This window comes from Amblyraja radiata, chromosome 27 (assembly GCF_010909765.2).
Source record: "Amblyraja radiata isolate CabotCenter1 chromosome 27, sAmbRad1.1.pri, whole genome shotgun sequence".
In the NCBI taxonomy this organism is placed as follows: Eukaryota; Metazoa; Chordata; class Chondrichthyes; order Rajiformes; family Rajidae; genus Amblyraja; species Amblyraja radiata.
The window spans coordinates 25,829,989-25,838,150 of NC_045982.1; positions in this window are offsets into that span (position 1 = coordinate 25,829,989).

Consider the following 8,162-nt stretch of genomic DNA (forward strand, 5'->3'; position numbering starts at 1 on the left):
GGAAGCAATGAACTGAACCCCAAGATCCCTCTGCATGTCAATGCTATTAAAGGTCTTGGCATTAACAGTATACTTATCCCTTCTTGACTCTGTGGGTCGAAGGGCCCATTTTGAAGTTGTATCTCTCTTTGACTGTGATTCTAATACAGATTTAACAGTACGTGGGAATATATAATTAATGCAGTAGACTGATATGAAAGACCATCTTGTGTGATAGCGACTTCATCACACTGTCCCAATAAGTTTTTTGAAACATTTTTACCTCTGGCATGCTATATTCACAACTAAAAGAAAATTGCGATAGAGCCATAAATAATTGCAGATGCTGAAATCTTGAGCAAAACACAAAGTGCCGGAGGAACTTAGCGAGTAAGGCAGCATCAATGCAGGGAATGGACAGATGACGTTTTGCGATGGACTCTTCTGATCCCTTGACTAGTCAGGCTCAATTCACTTCTTCCCTTTACATCTTGTCCACATCAGCCAGACTGTGAAACTCACTGTCCATAATGTGTGGAGAGGAACTGCAGATGCAGATTTAAACTGAAGATAGACACAAAAAGCTGGAGTAACTCAGCGGGACAGGCAGCATATCTGGAGAGGAATGGGTGACGTTTCGGGTTGAGACCCTTCTTTAGTCTGGTTAGGGATAAGGGAAACGAGAGATATAGATGATGATGTAGAGAGATAAAGAACAATGAATGAAAGATATGCAAAGAAGTAACGATGATAAAGGCAACAGGCCAATGTTAGCTGTTTGTGGGGTGAAAATAAGAAGCTAGTGCTACTTGGGTGGGAGAGGGGGAGGGGGAATGCCAGGCTACCTGAAGTTAGATAAATCAACAGTCATACCACTGGGCTGTAAGCTTCCGAAATATGAGATGCTATTCCTTCAATTTGCATTTAGCCTCCCTCTGACAATGGAGGAGACCTAGGACAGAAAAGTCTGTGCGGAAATGGGAAAGAGTATTAAAGTGTTTAGCTACCGGGAGATCAGCTGAGTTCAGGCGGACTGAGCGAAGGTGTTCAGCGAAATGATGGCCCAGTCTACGTTTGGTTCCTTAGGGGACCAAAACTGCACACAATACTCCAGGTGTGGTCTCACTAGGGCTCCATACAACTCCAGAAGGACCTCTTTGCTCCTATAGTCAGCTCCTCTTGTTATAAAGGCCAACATGCCATTCGCTTTCTTCACCTCTTTGCAACATTTCTAAGCAAATAGAGGCACTAGCGGGCTTTCTTCCTGATTCGATCTGCAGGTGTACGTGCCGGGGCCAGGACAGGTCAGAGACTCCCTCCGTCAACTCCCTCCACTGCCAACCCACCAGTGGAAACGGGTGCCTGGTGTCCCCGTTTCCCCTTTCTGTAGTCAACAATATCACTATGTTTCCACAAGTGGGAGAAGCTCAGACTGGGGGACGTTGTTATAAGGTTAAGGGGCACCCATCTAAAACTGAAGTGCATCGGACCTTCTCACAATGTATGGGATCCCCGGAAATCTCTTCCCTGCCAGGTTGTAGGGGCCGGATCATTGGGGATATTTAAGGAGAGTGATGATAATTCCTGCAAGAGGACAGACCTGCCATCATTGATAGCAAACAACAAGGGAGGCTTAAGCAGTGGCTCAGTGGCGCAGCGGGTGGAGGTCCAGGTTTAATCCTGGCCTCAGGCTCTGTCTCTGTGGAGTTGCACGTCCTACTTGTTCTCTGATTTCCTCCCATATCCCATATCCCAAAGACGAGCATGTCGGTAGGTTAATCGGCTGCTGTAAATTGGCCCGGATGTGTGGGTGAGTGGTAGAATCTGATGGGATCACCCGTTTTAGTTTAGTTGTTCATTGTCATATGAAAAGTTTGAATTTGCATGCTATCCAGTCAAAGGAAGGCCTATACATGCAATCAAACCATCCACAGTGTACAGGTGAAGGGGAAATAAAGATTTAAGAGTGGAATGATTGCAATGGATGTCAGCAGACCTCTTACAGTCTGCACGCAGATGCAGACCAGCACGCAAAGGATCGCCTTGCTCAGGCGCCAGTTGGTCTCGACATTCATACTGGTTCAAGAGTGTTTTATTGTCAAGCATCTTTTATTGTCTTATGTCCCAAAACAGGCTATTTTGGTGAATCGGAGACAGTAAGTTGGTTTGAATTTTTTTATTTTAACGAAACAACGAGCCAACGAGAGTGGATAAGACAACCACATTTACAATGTGGATCCACAAGTGTGGGCGCTAGACTGACAGTTACTGACAGTTACAGCAAAATAACTGCTAATGGAACACCCGCACTCAGTGACTCCTCCAGTCAATCACGAGGGTTCGATTACCCAGAGCCACCACCGGGTGTCGCTACACTATGTTATTCCCCTTTTTCAAACACTCCCTACACATTAGTGGCAATTTTATGGAGGCTATTTACAGTAACCTAAAAAGCTGCATGTGTTTGGGAAGTGGGAGGAAACTGAAACACCCGGAGGAAACCCACACAGTAACTCAAACTCCACAGAACCCAATGTCCGTATGGAACCAAGGTCTCTGGTGCTGTGAGGTAGTAGCTCTACCGGCTGCGCCATTGTGCTGCTCATTTTATGAGTGTAAATTCCATTGATTGCTTTGTTTTGAGTTTTAGTTACTTTGAGAATAGAGCAGGATTTGCTATTGAGTCAGTTTATAGACACATATCCTGCGAGAACATCATTAAAGTGAAACCATGTACATGTTCAATGAGCAAAAGTCAAGTGAAATTTGACCCTGCTTCCAAAACAATTGAGGTCCCAAGTTCCAAGTATCCACTCTCACAGAAATATTTTGTGTATTGCATTGCATCATAATTTGTCCATTATTACAACTCTCCATTATTGAGCATTATTGGGGCATCTTTGAGCCCTTAATCCTGCTCTGCTTATTGGTTGTAAGGAATTTAGATGTATGATCATTTAACACATTGGAACTACCTGAATTTTAGAGCCCAGCTGCCTTCATACTTGTTGCCTTCTCCCCCATTACCCCTGACACCCACACTAATCTAAACTATCAATCTCCGCCATAAAATATCCATTGACTTGGCCTCCACATCCATCTGTGGCAATGAATTAGACAGATTCACCACCCTCTGATTAAAGAAATTCCTCCTCTCCATTCACTTTAATGTCTCTTTATTATCTGCCACTGATCTGCTTTCATTGGGTGTCACTTTCATCAATTGGACCCCTCTGGCATTTGCTAATCTCATCATTCGCATCATTAGTACTGAACTATTATCTACTGCTTTGATGACCCTTGGACTATCCTTGATCAGACTTTGCTGGGTTTACCTTGCGCTGTAAATGGGTCGATTGCAAACGAGTATTGTCCTTCTGCTGACAGGTCAGCACGCAACAAAAGCTTTACACTGTACCTCGGTACACGTGACAACAAACTAAATGTAAACTCAAGAGCATAGACCATAGAACAATACAGTACAGCACTGGAACGGGCCCTTTGGCCCACAATGTCCGTGCCACGGATGATGCCCGGTTAAACTAATCTCTGCTCTGTACCAATTCTATTTAATTATTATTTTGGTTATTTTGCAGCCACATTAAAATAAAAGCATGTGGAGGTGCATTTGTGCAAATGAAAAGCCCCTTCCATCGGCAGGAGTAAGTATTTTTGTAATTTCCTGTTGTTGCATTTGCATTTGTATTCATGATATATTTTGGAATTTTGTTTTTCCTTGTATAAAATAATGTGTGGACTACAATCACTTGATTATGATTTCAATTGCTAAAATATTCCTGTGCTTAACTTAATTTGTCTGTTATATTTTGCCTCTGGTAAATGTTAGCCGTTTCAAATTGAATTTTTCATGGTTTATTATTTGTTATTGGCATGACTAATTTTTATTAGATGGGTTGTGCATATTGAGGCCGAGAAATGTTTATTTGTGTAATGTGACTGGTTCACGACTTGAAAAAATACATTCTCCTCTAAGTAAACGTGGGACGTTTATGACATTCATGATTTTCTTCCTGTCCTGTGCAGTGATGAGCAATGATGGGCCACTAATGTAAAAGCAACCCTGGAAAAGATGGGCATCCTGTTTGTTCCAAGATAAAGGGGATTGGTCTGAGCAGGACCCAAGCTCCTGGTACTAGGAGTCAGCTGTTCATCATAACACCTTACCTTGTGGGCAGCATTGACCACCAATTCGAAACTCCTCTGCTCCAACGTATCACTACTCACCCACAGTCATCAGAGAGCTATTGGCCCTCACTGAAGCCTGAATTGACCCTTGGTTTTCACTTACGATACGATACAATAAAACTTTCTTCATCCCCGGAGGGAAATTGGTTTGCCAACAGTCCCAACACACAAGGTGCACGAAAACTTGAAATTAGAAGTGCAAATAAAAAGAAAAAGACATGCGACTGTTGGCTGGCTGCCGTGTGCACAATGCATTAAACGGAACGAACGAACGAACAAACAAACAAACAAACAAACGCAGGCTTATCCCCTGGTTAGAGAATTATAAAAGTAGAGTACTCCCCCACACCGGGACCCATATTGTTCCGCATTGACCCACAAATGAGATGGAGGAACTGAGTGAAATCCAGGTTAGCTGGGAAGTGGTGTTAGGTAAATTGAATGGATTAAAGGCCGATAAATCCCCAGGGCCAGATAGGCTGCATCCCAGAGTACTTAAGGAAGTAGCCCCAGAAATAGTGGATGCATTAGTGATAATTTTTCAAAACTCTTTAGATTCTGGAGTAGTTCCTGAGGATTGGAGGGTAACTAATGTAACCCCACTTTTAAAAAGGGAGGGAGAGAGAAAACAGGGAATTACAGACCAGTTAGTCTAACCTTGGTAGTGGGGAAACTGCTAGAATCAGTTATTAAAAATGGCACATTTGGAAAGTGGTGAAATCATTGGACAAAGTCAGCATGGATTTATGAAAGGCAAATCATGTCTGATGAATCTTATAGAATTTTTAGAGGATGTAACTAGTAGAGTTGATAAGGGAGAACCAGTGGATGTGTTATATCTGGACTTTCAGAAGGCTTTCGACAAGGTCCCACATAAGAGATTAGTATACAAACTTAAAGCACACGGTATTGGGGGTTCAGTATTGATGTGGATAGAGAACTGGCTGGCAGACAGGAAGCAAAGAGTAGGAGTAAACGGGTCCTTTTCACAATGGCAGGCAGTGACTAGTGGGGTACCACAAGGCTCAGTGCTGGAACCGCAGCTATTTACGATATATATTAATGATTTGGACGAGGGAATTGAATGCAACATCTCCAAGTTTGCGGATGACACGAAGCTGGGGGGCAGTGTTAGCTGTGAGGAGGATGCTAGGAGGCTGCAAGGTGACTTGGATAGGCTGGGTGAGTGGGCAAATGCATGGCAGATGCAGTATAATGTGGATAAATGTGAGGTTATCCACTTTGGTGGCAAAAACAAGAACGTAGATTATTATCTGAATGGTGGCCGATTAGGAAAGGGGGAGATGCAACGAGACCTGGGTGTCATGGTACACCAGTCATTAAAAGTGTGCATGCAGGTGCAGCAGGCAGTGAAGAAGGCGAATGGTATGTTAGCATACATAGCAAAAGGATTTGAGTATAGGAGCAGGGAGGTTCTACTGCAGTTGTACAGGTTCTTGGTGAGACCACACCTGGAGTATTGCGTACAGTTTTGGTCTCCTAATCTGAGGAAGGACATTCTTGCCATAGAGGGAGTACAGAGAAGGTTCACCAGACTGATTCCTGGGATGTCAGGACTTTCATATGAAGAAAGACTGGATAGACTCGGTTTGTACTCGCTAGAATTTAGAAGATTGAGGGGGGATCTTATAGAAACTTACAAAATTCTTAAGGGGTTGGACAGGCTAGATGCAGGAAGATCGTTCCCGATGTTGGGGAAGTCCAGAACAAAGGGCCACAGTTTAAGGATAAGGGGGATATCTTTTAGGACCGAGATGAGGAAAACATTTTTCACACAGAGAGTAGTGAATCTCTGGAATTCTCTGACACAGAAGGTAGTTGAGGCCAGTTCATTGGCTATATTTAAGAGGGAGTCAGATGTGTCCCTTGTGGCTAAAGGGATCAGGGGGTATGGAGAGAAGGCAGGTACAGGATACTGAGTTGGATGATCAGCCATGATCATATTGAATGACGGTGCAGGCTCGAAAGGCCGAATGGCCGACTCCTGCACCTATTTTCTATGTTTCTATGTTTCTACCACCGTCCCACACGACAGTCCCCCATCGCCGGATCCCCATTGTTCTTCACGACAGTCCCCCCACGCCCAGTCCCCGTTGTCTTCTCCTCCCCCCCACTCTCATTGAACGCTGATTGCGGGTCGATCGTGAGGCCCCACTGCCGCTGAGGCTCCCACCACCGCCGAAGCTCCCGTTGCTGCTGAGGCTTCCTTCACCGCCGCTGCTGAGGCTCCCTCAGCCCAGGCAGACCTCGCCATCCAGCTTCACCTCGGTCCCCTGGGAGGCCTGTGGGGCGAGTCTAGGCGGCGCAGCTGTTCGGTGGGTGGATTGGGCCCGCACGGCTCCTAGGGTCACTCCCACCTCACGTGTGCGGCTCTCCAGGACACTTCCCCTTTTCCCAGTATTACTAGTAAATCAGACTTGCATCCCAGACACAAAGAAATGCAGATGCTGGTTTATATCAAAAATGGACACACTGCTGGAGTAATGGTGGTGCAGCGGCAGAGTTGCTGCCTTAACAGTGCCAGGGAACTGGGTTCGATCCTGACTACAGGTGCTTGTCTGTACAGAGTTTGTACGTTCTTCCCGTGACCTGCATGGATTTTCTCTTGCATCTCGGGTGTCCTCCCACACTCCAAATACGCACTGGTTTGTAGGTTAATTGGCTAGGTATAATTGTAAATTGTCCCTAGTGTGTAGGATAGTGTTAATGCACAGGGCTGGCAGGTTGGTGTGGACTGGGTGGGCCAAAGTGGTGTATATCTAAACTAAACTGAACTAAACTAAACTAAGTCAGTTGCTTGGGTGAAAAAGGATCGGTGAAGTTTCAGGTTGGGACCCTTCTTTAGACTGACTGTAGGGGGTGGATCTGGAAGCAAGAAAAGACCACGACAAATTTGAAAAAGGGTCCTGACCCGAAACATCAACCATCCTTTTATTCCACAGATTCCACCTGAGCTGCTGAGTTAATCCAGCACATTGTGTCTGTCTATCCTATTTTTCCCCCTCAATATGAGAATTAATTGTGGGAAAGCTTTTGAGCATGTTAAAATACACGAGACTAATTACGTTGGGTCTCCAGAGTGACTGAATTTTGCAGCAGTGGCCTTGCAATTAAAAAAATGCATTGGCTTCCATGCATTCCTCATTAATGCACTTCTCAAGTCACTGAATATTTCAATACTGTTTTCTCTGAAGTCTGATTCACTATGATGCAGTTATTAATGGTGACCAATCATTCTGCAGGCACTATGCTGCCACAGGGCTACAGGTAAGTATTCGGTGGATAATTTAACTGAGCAGCTGGCTCAACATGAGCAGCTAGTAGCACAGCTGAAAGACAACATACAGGACAAGGAGACGCAGCTTCACGTGAGGGATCAACAGCTTAAGGTAACACCAATTCCAGTTGAATATTTGTTACCCTCACTGAATGAGCTATTACAGTGATCTGTGTACTTTGCATTTGCATTTCTGCAGTTAGATTTCACTTGAAAGCCTGAAAATTCAGTCCATAATATTGTAAGTTTTCTTTTTAACAATAACAATTAACAATGCCTCTTATTTTCTAAAGCAAAGACTATTGTTAAACCGTTTCACGCCATGTGTCGGATCTTTTCAAGGAAATTAAAAGGATGCCTTCACACTTGGTTTAGAAGGTTGTACTTCAAAATAGGCTACAAAATGTTATTTAAAAGTCCTACTCAAATGATTTAAGCAGAAAGTCACGCCTGATGCTCCCAGTACAATACGGAGAGAATGCTGCACCTGAAGTGCCAACTTTCAAATGAAATGTTGAATTAAATCGTGTTTGGTGTCTCAGGTGGATGTGAAATATTTTATTTTGGCATATTTTAGAGAAAGAAATGTGTTTTCCAGGGTGACTTTTCCAGTCTTTACCCCAAAAGTAAAACCCTTCAAGTAGATAATCCACCACATTAGTACATTATCACATATTTG